This window comes from Leptonychotes weddellii, chromosome 8 (genome assembly GCF_054177405.1).
Source record: "Leptonychotes weddellii isolate Sample4059 chromosome 8, ASM5417740v2, whole genome shotgun sequence".
NCBI classification, from domain to species: Eukaryota; Metazoa; Chordata; class Mammalia; order Carnivora; family Phocidae; genus Leptonychotes; species Leptonychotes weddellii.
In genome coordinates, this window is record NC_138376.1 from 34,439,350 (window position 1) to 34,463,211 (window position 23,862).

Here is a 23,862-nt window from a genome sequence, read left to right on the forward strand (position 1 = left end):
ATAGCAAACATTCCTTCTAACTCTGAAATTCTATGAAAACACCTAAGCTGTTTTGCTTTTCTTTTTAAAAAGTGTCCTCATCTATGAAACAAGATGAAAATGTTGACCTCCCACAAGGTTGCCAGATAAAATATGGGACACTCAGCTACACCTGAACATCAGATAAACAAGGGATACTTTTTTTAGTATAAGTATGTCTCAAATAGTGCATGACTCTGAAAATAATTGAAGCACTGAATGACTAAACAACATCTAGCTGGATCAGTTTATTACATTTGGGCTTGTGTTTCTGGACTGATGATGACTATATGGCATTCATTCAACAAGTATTTATTGAGCATCTATTAGATGCAAGATATTGTTTAAGCCTGGTGACACAGCAGAGAATAAAATAAAGTAGTGTCTCTGTTTTCATATGACTTACATCCTTGTAGACAAAAAAAAAAAAATACATAAAATATCAGGTGGTCATAAAGCTCAGAAGACTAATAAAGCAGGTTAAAGGTCAGAGACCATGTGAGGGGGTGAAGGAGGGAATCAAGCAGTCTGGTGAACTTGACCTTCTGCACCTGAGAGCCCCCCACCTCCACCAAGAGCTGTGTTTGTAACAATAGGACCCTGACATTATTTCATAGCAATCAATGAAGGTGCATAAAAATGATGTCATTGGTTCAAAGGCACCTGTCCAAACCAGGGATAAAACGATCAGTTACAGGGATGGAAGAGACCTATAAATCATTTGGAGCAGATTTTAGCTGAGCTGGGGCTGCAACCAAGTTCCCTGACAGCTGGGAGAAAGTTCAGGAAGGTCATGTACTTTTTAAAAAGACGTTTCTGTTTTCAATTTCTATGTGCCCGTCAGGGTGGATCGAGTCCTAACAACTTGATGTGTTTTTGAAGTTTTAGCTGGAACAACAAGGAAGGGTTTTCCTCTTAAGAAGTCTCTATGCTGGGGCATCTGGGTGGCTCAGTTGGTTAAGGGTCTGCCTTCGGTTTAAGTCCTGATCCCAGGGTTCTGGGATCGAGCCCCTTGTGGGAAGCCTGCTTCTCCCTCTCCTCCCTGTTCGTGCCCTCTCTCGCTATCTCTCTCTCTCAAAAATCTTAAAAAAAAAAAGAACTCTTTATGCCTCCTGGAGCCAGTACTTTGAGGTTCAAGGCTGGGCTGGGGACCATCAGACTCACTGCGGAAGAGGCCATCTTCTATCTTATTCTCCTACCAGCCAGGAGAGGTCCATCATCAGCATCATCACTGTTACTATATTCATGACCATATCAGACTTGCAGATGGTTCCTCTACCCCTGGTTACCCGAGTTTCTATGGTCATGAATCCTATGTTTCATTGCGAAGCTGTATATTTGGTCTACAGCTTTGCTAGGCAAGGTGTGGTTCCCAGGCCAGCAGCATCCACATCATCTGGGAGCTGGATAGAAATGCAGAGTCTCAGACCCCACCCCTGACCTGCCAAGTCGCAGCCTGTCCTTTCTCAGTGTCCTAGGGAATGGCATGCACGTTAGCATTTAGGAAAGACTGTGCTAGAACATTTTGTGTGCTTGTGTCCATTGCATTTCACACATTAGACTTGTATTTGACTTAACATATATGAGCCTTGGATGTGTGGGGCTCATTAACGTCTTCCTCAAGCAAGACCAGCTCAGTTTGTAGAGGTCTTCTTATCATTTTCAACTCGCAGGAGTTAATGCACTTACACGTGTCTGTAGATTCTTGGATTCCAAAGGAAGATCCTCACGGAAACCTGAGGAAGCGAAGTTTTGGTGGAGAAGAGGCAGTTCTGTGAAAACTAGCAGCAGAAGGTGCCCAGGAAATTTCTACCAGAGAAGTTTTTAGGCATTCTGGTGGTTTCTCTGCAAATTCTGTTCCCCCGAGGAGCGAGTGCCTCTAGGCCCCTCAGACGGAATTCCCAACCACGCAAACTGGCCAGCTGAACGCCTGGGGCCTGGAGAGCCCTGTGAGAACCCTGTGGGGGGCCAGAGCCAGGATGCAGGAGGGAACAAGCTCCCCGCCAGGCTTCTCTGAGTCCCAGCCAGGCGCAGGTGAAGGGACAGCTCACCCGAGACTCGTGGTGAGAGTGCACACATTCACATTCGAGGGGGGATAGGTTTACTCACGGGCTCTTTCATCCTAGCGCCCTTCCCAAGATAACAAACTGAGGGAATAGAGCAAGTTCTGCCTCTGAAAGGCTTGGAACCCCTGAAGGGCAGGGCATAAAGGTGGGCCCTCAAACAGACAGCGCAGAAAGCCAAGAGCAGACACACTCCAGCTGGAACTGGGAGGGAGGCCTCAGAGACTTGGTTCCAGTAAAACTCAGAACTGCTTCCAGGGTGAGCACGGACCATCTCCCCCAAAGGCAGCAAACAGGGTGGCTGAGACAGCTGAGTTAAGGGCTTTTGCATTGATGTGGATCCTTTGATGTGAACTTGGTAAACCTCGTTACCATAGCCCATCACAAAGAGCTGCCGCCCCTTTCTACCTGGAGGCTCAAGGGATTTAGGAGCGGACTAACAAAGGTAGGCTTGTCAAGTGCCTCCAGGGCCTTGAGTGCAGCCCACTGGGAACACGGATCAATGCTTCAAGTTGAAGATTTTTGAAAGCGGGCTGATCAGCCTTGGAAGGGTCCAGGGGATGGGTCACTGCGCCCGACCTTCTTGTACAGATGGGGGAAATGAAACCAAGTCCCCAGGGAGGAGGGTGGGGAGGATGGGACTGGCCCAAAGTTCCATGGCATTTTCTGGCAGAGTGACAATCAGCGCTAAGGTCATCAGGCTCCTGGCCCCAGACTCTTTCGACTGCCTCCTGAGAGCCTGGCTTTGCTGGGACAGTGAAGGAGGCCATTTGTTTAACACACTTCTGCTTCTGACAACAGTGGGGAAGGGCCTTCCTTTCCATCTTCACCCTCTGTCCTTGGCAAGACGGCCTCCACAGAGGCCCAGACTCTGCCCCCATGCCATGACTGTCTCCGGGGGAGGGCCACCTCCCTAGACCCTGGGGGACAGCCTGCCTCCCCCCCCCTGCCCCCCCAGGCCTTGTTGGACTCCGTGATCTTCCTGCCTCAGAATTCCTATGCTCAGCCCCACCCCCTTCCTGCTCTGTTCTTGGTACATTAACTGCTCCTACAACCCACTCTTCGTTCCTAGATTGCAAGTCTGGGGGTAGGAAATGCATGACCATCTTCTCAGTTCCTTTAGTGCCTGGAACGGCCCTGGGCATACAGCGACACTCCATCCACCCCCGGGTGACCTTTTCTCCTTCCTTCCTTCACAGATTCAGAGCCCAGTACCTCGGACTCCCAGTCTTCGACCACCCTGTTCCTGTCCTCCGAGGAGCCTGGCCCCTCCACCGCCGCGGTGCCCTCGCCCTCCTCCTCCTCCTGCGAGCCCCAGGCCTTCTCCCCGGGCGCCTCGGTGCTGCCCCCGCTGCTGCCGCCGCCCCCCGCCGCCGCCACCGCGCCCCCCGGCCCCGTTGCCCCCGGACGCGCTGGCCTCTACTCCATGGTCGCCTCCTCCCCGGACGCGGCCCCGCGCCTCGGTGACTGGCTGCCCGGCGGCCCCGCGGCCACCCCTCCCGGCGTCCGCGGGGATGAGCGCGAGCGGCCGGCGCCCGCCCCGCGCCCCGGTGCAGCCGGCAGAGAGGAGGGCGCCGAGGCCCCGGGAGCCTCCCCGCCGCCCTGCGCCCGGCCCGCCAGCCTGGAAGCCAGCGTCGGGGACATCCTGGTGGAGCTGCGGACCATGAACGGCCACCTGGACGTCATAGCGAGGGCCCTCACCAAACTGGCCTCGTCCCTGGGGCCTCCGCCGCAGCCCCTGCCCGAGGCCCGGGATGCCAACTAACCCAGGAGCGGCCGCCTGGCTGGGCACCTTCGCGGCGGTCAGCGAAGGGATCCCCAGGGCACTGGGCGTCCCCGCCTGTCACCTGTCACCTGTCACGCACACGGGCCCAGCAAAGCCAGCAGAAGAGACGAGCTCTCTGCTCGGCCTGCCGGAATGGACCTTCCCTGGCCGCTCAGTCTGAAATGATGTGTGCTTCTCACACCCTCGGGCCAGGCCCTTTCTCGGCAGTCACGGCTGCCTCACTCCCGTGGGCTCTCCTGGACCTTCAGATGTCCTTCTCCTTGTTTTGGAAAAGGCCTTGAACTCCCGGCGGGAAAAGTGCCCCCAGAAGGTGATGGCACCTTGGGCGAGGCCCACATCTGTGACTCCTGAGTAGTATGGAGGGAAGGCAAGCCAGCCCCAGCTTTCTTTTTCGACTTGTTGATGGTGTATCTGATCTCCGGTGATGTTTACATATTTCTTTAAAAAAATATATTTTTGAATAATTAAAAAAAAATTTTTTTTTTCTCATTATAACCACATTGCAAGAAGTTTGGAAAATAGAGACGTGAAAAAATCTGATGTATTTGGAGAAGGGGGTATTTAAGTCTTTCTTATGAATAAGAAAGTATTTGCATAATAAAATTTTTATATGTACTTTCGGGATATTGGCCTCACTCAGCTCCATTTTTTTCCTTTGCATGGGCCCCTGTTCCTGGTTACTTGTTCCGGCCCTCCTGTACTCCTTGGGCTCTTATTTCAACGTTTCTCATGCTTGTGAAGAATAAGCTTCTAAAATTCTCATGATTCTTTTCTAAAACTCCCAGACCCCCCTAAATTTGGTAAATCCACCCCTCTCCTCTGGATTGGAGCAGAAGCTGAGTCACAGGGTCACCGGACACTATGAAGGAAGCCAGCACCCTTGGCCTCTACTTATGAGGTACCAGTGACACCACCCTCCCCCACTGTGACAACCGAAAATATCTTCAGACTTTGCCAATGTCCCCTGATTGCGACCTAGATGGAATTTCAAAAATCTGGAATAATCTATGCCCTCCAGGATCTGACTTCCCATAAGGAGGCAGGGCTCTTTCCACTTTCCTATTTGAATTAGAATTCACTTGTCAGAAGCAGATGTACTGTTCTTTTCCTGGAAACAAACCGGGAGTCAGAGACCACACTGCACAGAGTAAAAGGCCATCCTTGAGCATTTGCAGGGCATGCAGATGATGGGCTGAGGCCAGTGGCTGCCTGGGCTTGGCAGTCCTTGGCCTACCCAGAGCATCTCTGACTTTGGCAGGCATGACCCACCTGGAGAGCTTGTGAGGGTGCTGATTCCGCTTTAGTGGTTCTGGGGTGGGGCCCGAGACTCTGCATTTCTAATGAGTTCCAGGGGGATGTTGATGGTACTGGCCCAAGACACATTTTGAGTAGTAAGTGAGTTCCAAGGGTTTCCATTTTGGGATTCCTGCTGGTTTGGGTTGCTTGTCTTTGCACCCTGTGGTGGCCTAGAAGCCCCCGAGCTCTTACCAAAACTTCCACTGCAGCTCTGAGGGACTTTCTGTTTTATTTTTTTATTTTTAAAGATTTCTTTATTTATTTCATTGAGAGAGAGCCCAAGCCGAGGAAGTGGCAGAGGGAGAGGGAGAAGGAGACTCCCCGCTGAGCAGAAAGCCTGATGCCATACTAGATCCAGGGACCCCGGGATCATGACCTGAGCTGAAGGCAGATGCTTAACCGACTGAGCCAGGGTGTGGGGCGCCTTCAGTTCAGGTCATGGTCCTGGGATCGAGCCCCACGTTGGGCTCTCTTGCTCAGCGGGGAGCCTGCTTCTCTCTCTCTCAATCTCTCTCTCTGTCAAATAAATAAATAAATTCTTCAAAAAAATTTAAATAAAAGCCAGGGTGTATTAGGTCTAGCCACCCACTTCTAAAGAAGCTTCACTGGAGTTCAAACCAATTCAACATTTATTGGGCGTCTACGATGTTGGTGCCCGGGGGACACAAATATGAATAGAGTAAGGGCCCTGCCCTCCAGGGGCTCCCAACCTAGTGTCCCACACAGAGAGGGATCAGCAGTTCCCGCGAGTAAACAACTTGAAGAGGGGGTGGGGAGAAGTAGCAGGGAGTGGTGAGAATGGCAGTCACCGAGGCCAGGCTTCTGGCTTTGGCTTTGGGAGGGTTATCCTCTTGCCTCAGTCTCTTAATCTGTGTCAGATGGGGATGATGGCATCTGCTTCGTCACGGCCCAACAGAAGCCGACTTGGATGTTCCGGGGGCTTTGCATTCCAGAAAGTGCTGTAAGATACCCTTGTATGGCAAATGGGTATCATTACCTCCTCTCTCCTGGGTCCTGTGGCGAGAGGTACCCCGGAGCATAGTGTCCGGATGCTCATCACATCACGTGCTCTCCTTACTTCAGGTCATGATCACACACTCACATCAGAGCTGCCCCTCCATCTCTGACTGACTAAGCCCTCCCCCTTCCTTTTTCTTTTTTTTTTTCAGGAAAAGGATCCATGGCCCAAAGTGACCATCCTTTGTTCTGCTCTTCGGCTGAAGAAACAGCTAAGCTGGCGTTCAACCACATTGGCCGGGAACATCAGTATTGGGTTCTTGCTCAGATGCTCATTCAAACAGTCTTTTATTCTCAATTTGAGGGACTTCTTTGGCATTAGAGTAAGAACAACAAAAAACTAAATCCTTCTAGAACAAAGGGACTGGCATATAAATCCTAAATTCAGATACAGCGACTGGATCCTTTGGTCAGAGTCCCCGTCTGCGTCTGTGAGATTGAGGTTGGGGAGATCAGAAGAGGCTACTGTAACACTCCGTCGATCCAGGGAGAGTGGAGGAAAGTCTGAGCGCCAGTCCTGGGCGCGGAGGGCCTCAGAAACTGGGTCTGGTCTAGGGTTTTTGGGGATGCAGCTGAAGAGGGATAGGAGGGGCAGGACTTTGCAGAAGGTACAGCCAAGGCGATGGAATTGAGTTCCAACAAAATATCAGTCTGAAGGGGCTGGGCAGAAAAAAAGAAATCTTGTCTTGTAGATTGTAGGTTGGAATTTCCCTCTGAATGACACCAAACTGTCCTGATACCTCTTTGCCCCAAGGCTTAGGTGTCCTTAGGGTTGGCACGACATAAGACAAGCACATGATGGTTCAAGGTGGCAAGCTGAAAATCAGCCTGAGACCTATGGCCGAGATAGAAGGCTTAAGCTAGGGCGGCATCTACCAGCAGTTACGGCAGCTCATCTTTGTGAGGTAACGAGGGGCCTGTTTTGGCGGACATTCCAGCAGAGACCAGATGGGGAGCTGCTGATGCTGAAGCAAACGGGGTTCTACACTGGGTGGAGCAGTGATTTAAAGACCCTCTCACTCTAGCATTGAAGTAAGCCTTGTCTCCTCTCTCTCTCAGGCCCATACCCAAGCCAACGTCCAGTCACGTGGGCTCTACCTTCTAAAGAGTTCCATTATCCAACCACTTCTCACTGCTACCACCTGGCCAAAGCCACTGTCCTCTCCCACTTGAGTTACCGCAATAGCCTCCTAACTGGCCTCCCTGCCTTCCTCCCTATTCTCACAGAGAAGCCAGAGTGGTCTTTTTTTTTTTTTTTAATGTTCAGTGATTCATTAGTTGCATATAACACCCTGTGCTCATCACATCACATGCCCTTCTTAATGCCCATCACCCAGTTACTCTATCCCCCCATGCCCCTCCTCTTCTGCAACCCTTAGTTTGTTTCCAGAGTCAAGAGTTTCATATGGTTTTTCTCCCTCTCTGATTTCTTCCCCTTCAGTTTTCCCTCCCTTCCCCAATTGTCCTCTGCACAATTCCTTATGTTCCATATGAGTGAAACCATATGATAATTGTCCTTCTCTGATTGACTTATTTCACTTAGCATAATCCCCTCCAGTTTCATCCATGTTGATGCAAATGGTAGGTATTCATCTTTTCTGATGGCTGAGTAATATTCCATTGTATAATATGAACGGCATCTTCTTTATCCATTCATCTGTTGATGGACATCTCGGCTCTTTCCACAGTTTGGCTGTTGTGGACATTGCTGCTATGAACATTGGGGTGCAGGTGCCCCTTCTTTTCACCACATCTGTATCTTCGAGGTAAAGCAGAGTGGTCTTTTAAAAACATTTCTAACCAGGTTACTCCTCTGCACAGACTCTCCAGTGGTTTCCATCTCACTCAGAGTAAGAGCCAAAATTTTACATAATTTGGTCTCCTATTATCTGCCTGATCTCATCTCTTATCACTGTCCTCCATTCTAGTCCCACCAGCCTCCTTGCTGCCTCTCCCACGCACCAGGCACGTTCTATCTCAGAGCCTTTGCACTGGCTATTTCTTCAGTCTGGACCACTCTTCCCCAGATAGGTCACATGACTTGCTCCCTCATAACTTCAGGTCTTTGCTCACACCCCCTTTGAAAAGTTGTAACCTCCTCCCTAACCTTAACCCTCCACTCGCCAGATGCATTTCTTATTCTCCTTTCTTGTTTTGTTGTTGTTGTTGTTGTTGTTGTGTGTGGTTGTTTTTTTGTTTGTTTTTTGTTTTTTTTTTCCTTGCAAAAAACCACGACCACACACACTATATGCTTACTTTATTTTTTGTCATTGGAATGTTAGCTCCATGAGGGAAGGATTTTTTGTCTGCTCTGTTATCTCAGCATACTGCCTTTGAAAAAATAAAAGTGTTTTGTAAAAGGGACCCATCAATGGTAATAATTCAGACCATACAGAGGAGAACAAAGAAGAATGTGAAACCCACCCCAAAATCCACCCCCAAGAGATAACTACTGTCAGTATTTTGGCAACTACTATTTGAAACATCTGTGTCTGTACAAAACGCATACACATGTGTGTACTTGTACTTAACTGTGATCACCCTAGGCCTGCTGTTCTGCGGCTTGGTTTGTTTTGTTTTTTTTTAACTTGATAATGGATGGAAATTTTTCCCCTTAAAAAAATAGATGTTATATATGAAGCCACATTTACCTAACCAATCCTGTGCCTGGGTTTCTAATTTTTCTCATCATAAGCAGGGCTGTAATGACTCTATCTGGGGCGTACCTGTTTTTGTTCTTCTGTGTGTTAAGGTAAGTTCCTAGAGGTGTGATTTCTGGGTCAAAGGGCACACATTCCTACTTCTTGTTTTAGGTTGCTGTTGCGGCTTCGTTGAGGTTCAAAAAGGGGAAGTGAGTGAATGGTAGGAGGAATTCAGGGGCCTTGGGGAGGTTCCATTCAAGAACCTGGAAAAAGGAGGAAATGAAAACAAAACTGCCTTCTGAAGGTTGAAATCGGAGCACAGTGGGCCAGAACAGAGCTGTTCAAAGCCACCTGGGAGGGATGAATCTCGCATGGTCCCTCAGATGGTGCATGAGTCTGGGTCTGATCAGGAAACAGAAGCCATCTAAGTTTTGCACACGGGGGGGCTCTCATTCAGGGATTGGAAACAAGGGTGTTGGAAGGGCTGGAGGAGCGTGGAGGGGAAGCTCAGGTTGCCCAAGATGAGTAACTGCAGCAAAGCACCACCAGCGCTGGGCTGGGGCGGCCATGGGAGTGCAGGACCCCAGTGATCCCAAAGTCCCCGCAGTAGAGGGAGCTCGGGGGCGACACCGCTGGGCTGCAGCCCCTGTCCCTGCAGGCACTGCCACCAACCCCCTCAGATATCGCTAGTGCTGTCCCTTCTGCCTGAGACCCCCCCACCAGAGAGCAGCGGGATGGAGGGAGGGAGTTGCTCCTCCCCTCCTCTCACCTTCTGGCTCTCATCCGGTGCCTCCCTCTCCCAGAACCTAGCTGGAAGCCCCCTGTTGGAGGGAGTCTGGGAATGCAGTTGGTGGGCCCTCCACGCCGATGACACAGGATGGAGCACAGCGGACGGCAGATAGGCCAATGAACCGTGCCAGCCGTACCTTGGGTCAAAGCTGTGGTCTATCTAAGGAAAGCAGCTGCCGCACGACAGTACGCGCCCTGGGCCGTGGGAGCACCGGGGAGCAGGCACCGGGGAGACCCACGTGGGCAGTGTCCGTGCAGGCAGAAGAGGGCCTGCTTGACCCTCAGGACCCAGCCACAGGTGGACACATGCACCCTGGCTCTCTCATCGGATACCGCTCAACAGTCTAGAGGGTGCCAATGAGAGACCGTCCCCGAGAGAAGGCTCTGCTGCCGAGGGCAGACAGGCTGGGTTTTGGAGCCTTCGTGGGGGACCCCTGGGTCTTGGATAATAGTAGTTACCGATGTGCGTTGCCACTCTGGGAGACAGAAGCCAGCCCTGGGACTTGTCCTTGGACATATTCCTTCATCTAAAGGACATAGGCTCGAACACTGATGGGCTCCTATCAGGCATCGGCTCTGTGCTGTGTGCTCTGTCTACATACACAGTCTTATCTATTTCTCATAGCAACCCTGTGAGCAAGGTTGGGAGCGAGGTCTTATAACACGCATGTCGTTGATCAGGAAATTGAGGTACAAAGAGGGGGTGTGACTTGCCCACGGTCACACAGCTGGTAACTGACAGAGCCTGGATCTGTCTGTCTCCAGGGCCCTGGCCCTGCCACCACCTGGGGCTGCCTATCACATTGACTGGACTTTTTCCTTTCAGAAGTAGGTCAGAGACCCAGGGCTGTTGAATTGCCTTTGGCTGGTGAATCTCCCCGAGAGCGACAACCGAGTTGCTCTCTGGAAGTTATAGGTCTCTGAAAAAGTGAGAAAATGCCAGCACTGGAATAATAAACCGGAAAGCAAGGGACTCCCCCCGCAGCCCACAGCACCAATGGTGTCATACATGTTGGAGGGAGAGGATGCTAGAGGATAAGACAAGGTACAGGGAAGAATGGATGAGGAGAGAGGCCAGAAGGATTATGCCAACTTGGTGGCTCTGAAGTACCTTTAAGGTCAATGTCATTAACTACATTACACGCACAAGGTGACTTAGCTTCAGTTGTATTTTGTTTCCCTCACTCCTTACCCCCTTGGGCCACCTGACTTAAACAACCAACTCTGCTTGGAGGAAATGCAAGGATTTCTGCAAGTCTCTCAGGTGCAAGTATTAGCATCTCGAGTCCCAGGGGCATTTTCCAAGCTTCCTATAAAGCAAGGATCCTAGCAAGCAGCACGCAGGCTGCCTCTGACCTTGGCTCATGCATGAGGCTGGCCAGTACCCAGTGGGCTCAAACCATTTCCACAAAGCAAATGTACAAAGCTTCTGATGAGAGGCCACCGGGAGCATCTTCCAAGGCTCTTGGTTCCAGTGTCTTCCTCCAGAACGCCCCCAGTGCTGTTTTGTGCTGCCCACGTGCTCTCCGGAGGGCACTGCGCTGGCCCAGCCGTCCCTTCTGGAGCAGGAACTGTATCCTGCTCCCCCCGCCCCATCCCCGCTATGCCCAGCACCATTCAGACCCGGAGCTGGTGCTCAGTAAATGTTGATGGAGGGCTCCGGTGTTGGGGGGGTGGTGGTGGGGAGAGCAGACGCCAGGGTCCAGTCTGGCAGCTCGGGGCTCCACGTCTTGCTTCCTGAGCACTGCCCGAGCTGCCTGGATAGAGACGAAGACCTGTCCGGCGGCCAGTCTGGTGCTGGCCCAGGAGGGAAGGTCATGACGACCTGCCTCCGCTTTGCTTGTTTTCTGGGAGCCTCGGTGTCTGCCCACAATGGCATGGCTCATTCAGCTGCCCGGATTCTTGGCGCAGTGCGCGGGCCGCATCGGCTGTTTCCGTGGTGAGCATGGCAGAGATGGCCGGCGCTCCCAGGCCCAGCCTTCCTGCTGGCCTCCCCGGGCAGGGCGCGTGCCAGGCGACTGCTCCCGGAGCGGGGTTTCCGACGGGGGGCAGGGGGGTGGTCATCTCAAACGTGGCTGGGCTTTGAGCTGCAGTGAACAGATCTAACAGATTTTATTCGTTCCTTCCTCTTACATCTCCCCTTGTTCCCCAAAGCGTTTGCGATGGCTCCACAGAATACCACGTTCTAGGGGGTGCTTGGACAGCATCTGGCCTGACCCCCTTCACTGTGCCACCTTCTAGGAAGGGTTACAGAGGTCGGTGACTGGCTCGGGGTTGCCCATCGATGAGGAGCTGGCCTGGCCTGGAAGCTACTGTCTTCTGAGTCCTGTGTCCTTTCAACCATAGCACTTCCTGGCTGCCCTGGAGTGACTCTTCCCAGTGGTGGGATGGGACAGCCTGGAACAGTCCTGTCCTTTGCCCCTGGGACTGGACACACACGTGTACACACGTCGGATGGATCCAGAATTTTCAATGAAAAAAATACTGTTTCCGTGTTTTTAAACCAGGGGTCAGGCTAACTATGGCCCATAACCTGTTCTCATTCAGCCTGGGAGCGAAGGGTGATTTTTACGTTTTTAAATTGTGAAAAAAGCAGCATTAATAGCAGCATACGTGACAGAGACCGGATGTGTCCTGCAAAGCCGAAAGTATTTACTGCCTAACCCTTTGCAGACAACGTTTGCTGATCCCCGGTCTGGACAATGCGTTTGACGTTTCTCCCAGTGATGGCAAACAATCTGCCCAGGAGACTGAAGACTCCTCTTTTACAGGTGCATCTACCTGGTCATCTCTACAGGGCTCCAACTGTGAAATTTAGAATTTGCAGCTTTCTCCCTTTCCCCGTCAGATGCTTGTGATTTTTCCCAGTGGTCTGTCTGTGGCTTCCCAGGATGAACCACGGGGGCGAACCTATTATCAGGAGACTTCCAGAGGTGACTTAGGGGGTCAAGGCATTTCCTGTGGGTACCCACCATGGGCTGCCCTTGTGCGGAGGTGCCTTGCAAATGCTTGGCCCCGGGCGGACCGAGGTGGGGCCAGAGAACAGACTCCCAAGAGTGAGTGAGTGAAAATGTCTTTCCCCTCAAAGAGGAAACACAAAGATGCTTGCAATCTGACTTACCTCTGTTTCCTCCCCACCAAGGCAGGCTTCTCAACTAGTTCCTGTGTATTCAGGCTGCTCATTTCTTTAGAGCTACTGAACCAGAGTAACCACAAATCGAGCCGGAAGCGTGCGATAACCCGCTGAACTCTGCGTGGCCTTGGCTGGGCTTCTCCCCGAGCACTTCCGACGGCTGGCCTGCCTCTCTGCAGCTGCAGGGTATCCAGCGAGCGCCCAGCAGCGTCCGAGGCTCTGGTCTCCGGCTCGTTATTGCCAGAGTCAAAAGAAAGAGGGGGGAAAAGTGACAGGCAGACAGAACCGGGAACATTCAAACCCGTCACAGCTGTTCACGGTTGTGAAAGATTTACGGGCAGGCAGTTCGGAGTTTAAATACAAAATGACACCAGAAGCCTTTAATGTAAAGAGGAGCTTTAAGCCTGAACTGGGAGCAGAAAATAGTCTGTGAACTCCCCTCTCTGGGATCTTAGAAGTTCTGTTCTATTGACTCCAGGCAGGGCCACAGCCATGGTGCACTTCATGGGCTCATAAATATAACATTATTGGACCAAAAAACCAATCCTTCTCCAACTGATTAGGCCCAGATTGGTCAACCCATAAATCAATACTGAATGAGAGCTATAAAGTTGTGAATCAATGTGTCCCAGACCTCCAAACCGGAATGAAAATGTTGGAATAAAATAGCTGGAGTATTTCCAAGATCCTTCTTCTCATCCCTCCTCCCACCAGCCCCATATCCTACTACACTAATTTTAAAAGCCCTTCTTCTTCTTCCTCTTCTTCTTCTTCCTCTTCTTCTTCTTCCTCTTCTTCTTCTTCCTCTTCTTCTTCTTCTTCTCCTTCTTCTTCTTCTTCTCCTTCTTCTTCTTTTTCCCCTCCTCTTCCTTCTTCTTCTTCTTCTCCTTCTTCCTCTTCTTTTTCCCCTCCTCCTCCTTATTCTCCTTCTTCCCCTTCTTCTTCTTCTTCCTCTTCTTCTTCTTCTTCTCCTTCTTCTTCTTCTCCTTCTTCTTCTTCTTCTCCTTCTTCCTCTTTTTCCCCTCCTCTTCCTTCTTCTTCCTCTTCTCCTTCTTCCTCTTCTTTTTCCCCTCCTCCTCCTTCTTCTCCTTCTTCTTCTTCTCCTTCTTCCCCTACTTCTTCTTCTTCTTCTTCTTCTTCTTTTCTTTCCCCCCCCCCCCACTCCTGGCCGTGGACAGCGTTTCAGGGCAGGGAATTTGGTCTAGAAGTGAGGGTGGGGAAATAGGAGGCTGACCTGTTGCATTTCCGGTCAGGACTGCTCTGCGGCTCCGCTGTGCCTCCCTGGCTGAGGGCTCCACCTGAGGCTGAGGGGTGATGGCATTTGCCATCCACGTCATGGAGCCAGGAAGGGAACCAAACACCCCACTGGCACACAGTGAGTGATTGGTTCCTGTTTGATCATTGAATGGATATTTAGATCCAATTAATTTAAGGGCTGTGAACCCCCACATGGAATTCCTAAATATAATAATCCGTTCTCCTCTTGGAACTGCACATCAGGTTCAGAAATGCTGTGTGGCTGTCCCTGTTGGACGTAGTCACCCTTTTGGGATCTGGGAGCTGAGGTGGTCTGTTGGGAACCCTGCCCACAAATATCAGATAGCGTTCTGTGTCCCAGTTCCTCTGGAGTTCCAAAGCAAAGTTTGTTTTCCGAATCCCGCTTCTCCCAGGGTCCTTTCCCCCTCTCTTTGCAACAGCAGAGCCCCCCCCCCCCGCCCCTTCTAAGGGCTTATTGTTAAGCACGTGCTTCCCTGGGCTGGGAGCTCTTCCTTCCCGATCATCCCGATGCCAAGCTCGCCTGCCATCTTCTACCCCTTGGGGGGCACACATGCACGATCCCATACAAATTCCTTGAGCTGTTGGCCTCCTGGTTTCTCCCAGACACACACTCCAAAGGGTTGGGAGGGACCTCAGTTTCATCCAGTTCTTGCTGCTCGTTTGGGGAAATAGAGGCCTAGAGAGGGGTTCTCACTTATCTAAAGTGAAAATCAGGCCTCTTACAACCCATTCCACTTTACCCTAGTGCAAAACCCTACGCTGACTGCATTCTTGTTCTCCTCTGCAGAGAAAGAAGGTCCTTGTCAGGTTCTCCTGAAGCTGGTCTTCAAGCACCATTTCTGTACAGCTGGCTGTTTCCTTTGGACACTTTTATTTCCCCCCATGTTTTCCTCTCTCCTTGCTGGGACTTACAAGACCACGAACAGACAAGCCCAAGACCCCAGAGGAGAAATTCTCCCCTCCAATGTGTGCCTCTAGGAGGAATGGGGCTGAATGACAGCACTATTTGACGAATGAGCTCCATGTAGGTGTTTTACCACCAGCAGTCAGAAAAACCTTGCAGGATGTGTCCAGGGAAATGGATTTTGTAGGGTTAGCTAAATCCGTACCACCCACCGCACAATAGCAGCACTGTGCAGAAAAGGTGGCTTTGAAACAGGTTCAGTTTTATGTTAGTTCCAAGTTTAGGTGAAGAGCCAAGTTCAGGTGAGGGACCATTTCTGCAGCTGAAGGATTTGTATTCCTCCTCCTAACCCTGATGCAGCCCTTTGTTGTCTCGGCTCTTCCACCATTTAAAAATCCTGACATTATCTCTCTACTTTCTGGGAAGACATTCAACTCCCAAAGTGAGCTGTAAGAAATAAAGTGATCACACTGCTTGGGCATAACTCTTCTATCAGCAGACCTGGGAGTAGTGTGAATGTGATGAACCTCACTGCCTGGAGAGTCTTTTTTAGACGCTTAATCCCTCTTTTAGCCCTGAGGTTGGAGCACCCATGGAAAGAGGATGGGGAAGATTAGAAATATGACCATAATTCTTCATCCCTGCTGTATCCATGCCCCTTGCCATGTAACTTTGCATTGCCCTCCAAGGCTGTGTCTGGGCTTAGTCATGAACTTGTTTTGGCCAAAAAGATAAAGTGGAATTGATGTGTATTGGTTCTGAACCCAGACCTCATGAGGCCTTGTATGTTTCTTCTTGCTTTTTTTTTTGCATCTATCATCACCATGACAACTTGTGTGAGCTAGCCTGTTGGAGAGGGGTTACATTGACGTGCAGAGCCAAGTCACCCCAGTTGTCCCAGCCAATGCCAGTCTAGATTGACCAACAACCAGCCAATCCCCAGACATGTAAATAAGCCCAGTCAAGATTGGCAGAGCCACTTAGCTGACCCATGGCTATCCCTTGATGTTTATTGTTGTGTGTCACTGAGGTTTCACGATGGTAAGGCATCACTGTGGAAGTAGATGATTGATATGGACAGTTACCCCATATACTTTTATTACCACATTTTAATTCCTTGTTTCAATCAAATGGTCATCTAAATCATCTACTAAATCATCTACTCTATTAGGTGTCTACCTAATATCCATAATTCTCTTCTTCACTGCTATCAGAACCATGTAGCCAGGCGCACCTGGGTGGCTGAGTCGGTTAAGCATCTGCCTTCGGCTCAGGTCATGATCCCAGGGTCCTGGGATGAAGTCCCTGCAGGGAGCCTGCTTCTCTCTCTCCCTCTGTCCCTCCCCCTGCTCAAGGTCTCTCTCTCTCTCTCTCTCAAATAAATAAATAAAATCTTAAAAAAAAAAAAAAACAACCATGTGGCCAACTAAAAACCTACATTTCCCAGCTTCCTTTGCAGCAAGGAGTTGTCATGTGACACTTCTTTGGCCAATGAGAAGCAAACAAGTATCCAGTGGAACTCCCAAAAGGGGATAGAGACTCCTTTTGTCCCTGTCCTTTTTCCTGCCTGAAATGAGAATGTAATACTGGAGGGTATTCTGACCCTGAGCATAGCTAAGCTAAGAATGGCTGGGAGGAAAGACAGAAAGAGCTTGGGTCTCGGACAGTGTGGTCGCAGGGCTAGCACTGTACTAGTACTAGAAGGCCTTCCTTATGGACATCTTGTTATATGAGAAAAAATAAAACTTCTAAATCATTTATGTTACTATTTTCCAAGCTTCCCTTATTTGTCACTTACTGTAATTCTTAATATCACATTCTAGGGGCCACTTTGTCCTCTTTTGGAGAAAGTGCTTAGAACAAATAAATAAAGGTCGTTTGTAAAGATATTTCATAGAAAATATGACTGCTAATTACTGTAGAGGTTCACCAATTATACACATAACAATAATCTCTATGCATTTGTGTTTATATATAATATTTGTCAATAATTTTCAAAGCTCACGATGTTCATACTTGTCCTCCTCAGTACACTTGTGATTAGTATCCCATATTCATTCTATGGTAGGGGAAACTGAGGCATGGGGAGGTTAAATGAGTTCTCCAAAGTAAACAACCTGTTAGAGAGTTGGGGAGGGACTGGAAAACAGGTTCCCCAGGCTTCCTGAGGAAGGATCTAATGTGCATCTCCACTAGACGAAACTAGAGTGATTTAACTTCTGTATCTTGGGCTGTGATTGGCCCCAATCAGGGAGACTGAGGCAACCAAATCTTTTTAACTCTGCAGAGACCATCCAAGACTGAAATTCAGTACACTCTGAGACAGGTTAGTTTGTAGGAAGAAAGGGCAACTTTTTGCCTTTTGTATCCACAAAAGTATTTGCTCCCTGTTCTCTGTTCCACTGGGAAGTGGAGCCGATTGGTTGTGGATCTATCTTCCCAGAGCTTCCCTATGAGCTCCTCAAGAGTAAGACTATATATTCTTTATTTTTATATTGCTGACAGGGCTTCTGGGCACAATTGTGCAGGTAGGTCACTGCACGAGTGTGCTTGGCTGAGGAGTAAGTAAAATCCACATTCAGCAGGCAGTGGGCCCCAGGGATTGTGCTACACCAAGAAATGCCTTTTTCCTAATTTGCACATAGATACTCTGGTCATTGGCACCTGGACCACAGTACAAGCTGCTTATTTGAAAAATGAATAACCCTCAGATGATTACTTCTTTCTGAAGGTCATTTTGATCATGTTCTACTAGCAATAAAGTGTTTCTAAGATGGGAGTTGGTCAGTGTTAAGATCTTTCCTTCTCAAGCTGTCATACCTAATCACAGAAGTGAAGTAGCAGTTTCAAGATTCAGAGGCTAGAATAAAAATAAACATCCACCAGTTATTAAGCATTTATTATGTGTCAGATAAAAAGCACTTTATATCCATTACCTCATATAGTCCTTACAGCAAAACTGTGAGGTAGGTTCTATTAACACTCCCATTTTTATTTTCTTTTTAAAGATTCATTTATTCACTCTAGAGAGAGGGTGAGGAGGGGCAGGGGGACAGAAAGAGAGAGAGGGAATCTCAAGCAGACTCCCCGCTGAGCACAGAGCCCAACTTGGGCCTTGATCCCACAACCCTGAGATCATGACTTGAGGCAAAACCAAGAGTCAGATGCTTAACTGAATGAGCCATCCAGGAACCCCGTTAACTGTCCCATTTTAGAGATGAAGAAACTGAGGCTCTGAAAAGTTAAGTACTGCTCAATGTCATATAGCTAGTACACAACAAAGCTTGGATTTGAACCTAGGCTTGTCTGATTTTAAGGTCTTTTTACTTCACCTGCAATTTCCAAAACATGTGAATTCCTTGTCATTAGTGCAAGCATAGCAGAGACAGTGGTATTCACCAATTGGTCCATGGGCTCCCCTAAACTTCTCACTCTTGCAGTTAACCTGGGGCCACAAGATTGGGTTCTGCCAGCGGGATGTAGGCAGAAGTGATCTATGACCACCCCAGGTGTGACTTTTAACCACATCCTGGATGAATCGCTCTCCTTCTCTTCTTTGTCCACAACCCAGGGCAACTCAGATGTTGAGATGTCAACATCTCAAAAGGGGGAGAGCCTGGATCCCCGAATCACTGTATGGAGGAGAGTTGCCCTCAAGAACCACCCAATCCACATTTGGCTTTATGTGAATAAGAAATGATTCTTTGTTGTGTTCTTGGAGCAGAGTATAGCCTAACTGAAGTAATATAGCAGACATGATACAGATAATTTTATATACTTATTTTATTTAATTGTTTATACTGCATATATAAATTTTTTCTTGATTCTCATAACCTTGAGAGATAGGCAGGAATTATAAGCCCCATTTTATAGGCCAGGAAACTGAGGCCTAGAGAAGTGAAATGATTTGCTGAAGACCACATAGTTGGTAGGTGGTCAAACCAAGATTAGGCTCTGGGTGTTTTTCCCACACTGTAATTTTACAGCTTCCTAGCTCGATGTCGTAAAAGCAAGCAATAAGCTCAGAGGGAATGAGGGTCCCACTGTATAGAGTTCTGCAGATTAAATTAAACACCTTCAAGGACTACAAGCCTAGGTAGCTAGTACAGACAGGTGTAGTACATTCCAATGGCTCATATTCTTAAGTCAACAAGCTGCGGGCATCCTGTGGCTGCTCAGACTCCTGGGTGGTCCTGGAGGGGAGTCCTAAGGCTTGTTCTTGAGCAATCTGGTGCACAGATCTCCAATCTGAAACACAGGTCTTGAATTAAAGAAAAATAGGTGAAACTGGGTGAAAATCCTCAGCATCTCCAGAGAATAAGGGGCCTGATTCTCCTTTGTCATCCCCACACAGCAATCATCCTTTTATTCTGTAGAGAATTCTCCACAGTGTGCAAAACACTTCACCCTCCTTTATCCCATTTAATTCTCACAAAACAGGATCATGCTTTTTCTGTTGGGAACTCTAAAAGGTTGATTTGTTCTAAGATAATGACAGGGTTCTGCCCCTGAGAACAAAATCTGACATTTATTGAGCACATACTATGTGTAGTATCTCATTCAGTCCTACAGCAGTCCTCCAAGGTCATGGCAATGATAGCTGCAAAAGAGAGCAAGAAGAAACATACAAGCCCTCATGAGGTCTGGGTTCAGAACCAATACCCATCAATTCCACTTTATCTTGTTGGCCAAAACAAATTCATGACTAAGCCCAGACACAGCCTTGGAGGGCAATGCAAAGTTACATGGCAAGGGGCATGGATACAGCAGGGATGAAGAATTATGGTCCTATTTATGATCTTCTCCATCCTATTTCCATGGGCCCTCAGACCTCAGGGCTACTTTGCCTGTTCTATGGGGACAAACTTGAAGAATGAGAGTCTAAAAACTTGCTCAAGGCATTCAGCTAAGAAGGGATCCCAGTAGGGATCTATAAAGCCCATGGAGGAGTTCTCAACCAAGACAAAAAAGGAGAGGGATGGAGGAGAAAAGTAGTCAATTATCCCGTCCTATACAAGGGATGTGCCACAAACACCCATGTAACTTCTAGTAACTTTATTTGCCATAATCAATTTAACACCTTAAAAATTTGTTGTAGCCTTTGATTTTACCTCCTCTCAACAGACAGGGATCCAAATTCAATGTGATCTCTTCTCCAGGAAGTAGAGTTTCTATTTAGTTGACCTCTGATAACATTCTTATACTAAGAAGAGGACTGGAATCTCTTTGTTTCGGTATTCACTTCATGACTCTGTGAACATTGACCTTGTCCATGTTCAGTCTCTTTTGCTAACCAAAGTCTCCAAATCTTTCTTTCTATTTCTAGGTCAAACTCCTGGGATTCTTCTCTCATGAGACCTGACGATCTCTCAATAGCCTGAATGTGACAAGGATCCAAGTCACCTCTGCCTGTAGTTATTTGGCATCCTCTGTTCCTTGCCGTGGCTGAGGGTGCATTTAGCACTCTCCCCTGCAGAACTCAGGCTGCTGTGACAGGGGCCCATCCTCAAACTGAAGTGTCCCTGCAGGACCTCCAGCTGCCTGACTCCAGGGCACCGTTTACTTTGTATCCTCTGCGGATACAGAGTTGGGCATTCAAGCAAGACTGTGGCCCTATTTTTGACTCATTCATTCATTCAGAAATATTATTAAGCACTGGCTATAGCTTAGGAACTCTGTTGATCTCTGAGGATGGAGAGGGGGATAAGCCAGGTCTGTCCTAGTGACCTGCTGTCCACGTCGGGCCTCTTTGAAAACCTGAGAGCTGCTGTTGACTCTTCCTCCCCCTTAGCTATCACATTGCAATCAAACACCAACTCTTCCCAATTCTGCCTTCAAAATATTCGTCATACTCACCTCTACTTCTGCTTCTGCTTTCCAGCCAACACTCCCCTACTTTAGGTCTTTCACAACCCTTTTGTTGATCACTGCGGTTCCCTCATAACTAGTATGATTTGGTCTCATCCTCCTTATTTGCTCTTCCATATGGCAGCAACAAAGCCTTGCCTAAAATATATGTCTAAGTCACTCGCTCAAACTTTCAAATGGCTCCCTTTGGCCCACCTAACATGGTGTACGAAGTCATGGTGCCCTGGCTTGTACCTGCCTCTTCAGCTCTGCCCCTTTGTGAGGCTCTTGACCACCAGAGTGATTCTTCAGCCATGTTGTATTGGTGGTCTTCGCATCCTCTGGGGCTGAGTGTGCTGACTCTCCCTTCTGCACATCTCTTCCCTCACCCACTGCTTCTCTGCCTTTGCTCCTGCCTCATTTGTAACTCCTGCATCAGGATGAGTCCTCTTCATTCTTCAAGGCTTACTTGAAGGCCCAAACCCTCCAGGAAACCTTCCTTGACCACTCCGTGACAGGCGCCTATCCTCAGTGGGCCCACAGTATCCCTTGCACATCTCCCTCATTGTTCCTAACCTATGGGCTGAGGGTAGTCAACGGAAAACTACAACGAACCCAATCCAGGAGGGATGACTAATGGCCCAGACAAACCCTTCAGGAATGAAGGTTTAGGTCAGCCCACCAGGTAAAGTGTCCTGACCAGCTGAGCTGCTTGCTGAAGGCAAAGGAAATGCAGAATGAGTAGTGGAAGAAGGTAGTTATATATACCAGCTATTACCACGTGACCAGCTACAGAACCAAGGACTGTAATTATCATGAGAATTCCTCCTTATTTTGTTGACCTGTAAACATGTTTGTGTGTGACATGTAAAAATCAACTCTCCAGCTACTCTTACAGTTGTCTTCCTCAGAAGGACATAACCTTCCCTGACTGTAGCAGGCCCAGCCCCCAGACCATCTTCCCTGAGGTCACCTGATTTCTGCCTTCCTGGTGCTGGGCAGGCAATGAGCTACATTTCAAAGAAAATGTAGTCAACAGCATTCAAGAAAAACGTATTAAGAATTTACCAGAGCGAGAGGCTAGGTAGAAAGATGAGTCAGCCCCAGATTCTACCCTCAAGTGGTTTTACAGTCTGGTAGCAAAGCAAATACGGTGTTTTTTTGTTTTGTTTTGTTGTTCTTCCTAATTTACAGTTATGATCGTCTGTATCAATGCAATGTTCGTGCATGGCTATAGGGGAGCAGATGCGCCTCACACACACTTGTCTCTGTGGTCTGAGGACCTGTATTGTCCCAATTACCTTGCTCATCAACGCCTGTTACTACCAGGGAGTGAAACTGGCTTAGTGCAGGCTCCTTCGCCGCAGCACAGCATCTAGGAAACAGGTCTCTTCTGGGCTTGGAGGGCTGATGCATGAACCCCCAGGTACCCCTAACCCCAGTGCTGCCCTCACTGACCCCCTTCTCCTGCCTTTCTTCTTGGCAATCTTCATTTCTTCCTGGTAATCCATGTTGGAGACTATGTAATTCAGAAAGTAGAATGGTACACTTGGAACAAATGGAATTTCAATCCTCACCTTTCAGGGGTGGTCAACTCCAAATCACCCACTTTTATGATAAAGAGTCTCAAGAAACCCCGACAGACAATTTGGTAGTGTGCACCAAGAGTGTTAAAAATGTGTGCACCTTCCTACCCATGCAGCGGAACACTCCTCCGTAGGAAGAAGGAATGAGCTCCTGATAAATGCAATAACGTGAATGAATCTCAAAATAATTACGCCAAGTAAAGGAGCCGGAGGAAAAAGACTACACACTGTATGATTCCATTTACATAAAACCCTAGAAAATGCTAACTAATCTATAGTGACAGAAAGCAGAGCAGAGGGAGGGAGAGTGGAGGGACGGAGAGATTACAAGGGGCACAGAGAAAGTTACAAGGGTGATGGATACGTTCATTATCTTGATTGTGGCAGTGGTTTCAGGGGTGTGTACATATGTCAAAAATTATGAAATTGAGCACTTTAAATATGTGCAATTTATTGTATGTCAATTATACCTTAATAAGGCTGTTTAAACAATTTTTAAATATGTGAACATTTTGACCCAATAATTCCATTTCTCGTCACCCTCCTAAGGAAATAATTGAAGTGCCCAATTTATGTTCAAGATCTTCAGCACATTGTTTAGAAGAGTGAAAAAGTTCAATGAGAGGGTATAGTTAAAAAAATTAATGCTAAAATAAATTCCAGATGATGACGGAATATGGTGTATGTTTTTAATATGATCACTGTCTTATTTACCGTGATGAAGGAGATGTTTACCTTGTCGTGTTTGGTGGAAAACCCATTTATAAAACAGTATGAACATTATGAGGTCAAGATCAATATGTCACAGACCGAAGACGTGTGCAGGAGAAAGACTGGAAGTTTTGTACAAAATATCCATGAGAATCATTTTAATTTTCTTTTTTTGAATTATTCCTATTGTTCGCCACACTTTCTACTTTTGAAACGTATCCCTTTTCTGAAGCAATAAAATTGGCGGGGGGCACTCTGTTTTGTGCGGAGGCTGTGGGGGAGGGCCAGGCCCTCTGGTCTCCCCTCCCATCGCCAAGCAGGTGCTCTGCCTTGAGAACCATGGGTTGCAGAGAACTTGAGAAAGCCTGTCCCTGGAGCCTTCCCATCCTGCCTGGGGCCCTGGCGCTCCTTCTCTGCTGCATGGTTAACCTGCATAAGAGGCCACTCGCTCCTTATGCTATAAGTGGCAATAAATGAGCAAAGGATGGTTGTGGCCAGGCCTCGAGGGCCTGGGCAGTGGGGAAGAAAGCAAAGCTGGGCCTTCCTAGCTCTTTCCCGGCTGCTTCCTCTGGTTAAGTGCAACTCTTAGAAGCATTCAGGAAGCAAGGCATTAGCCACTGTAGACTTACCCAGGCCATCAGTCTATTCCCCTCCAGCAAAAACTATAGCCACAGGGTGCGGAGGTGGGGTGCAATTTGAGACTGTAGGGTGGCCTGCCTTTCCCTGACTTCCTTCTTTGCTTTTCTTCCCCCAGAAACAGAAACTGGGAGGACTGAAAGACGTGCTCTTGAC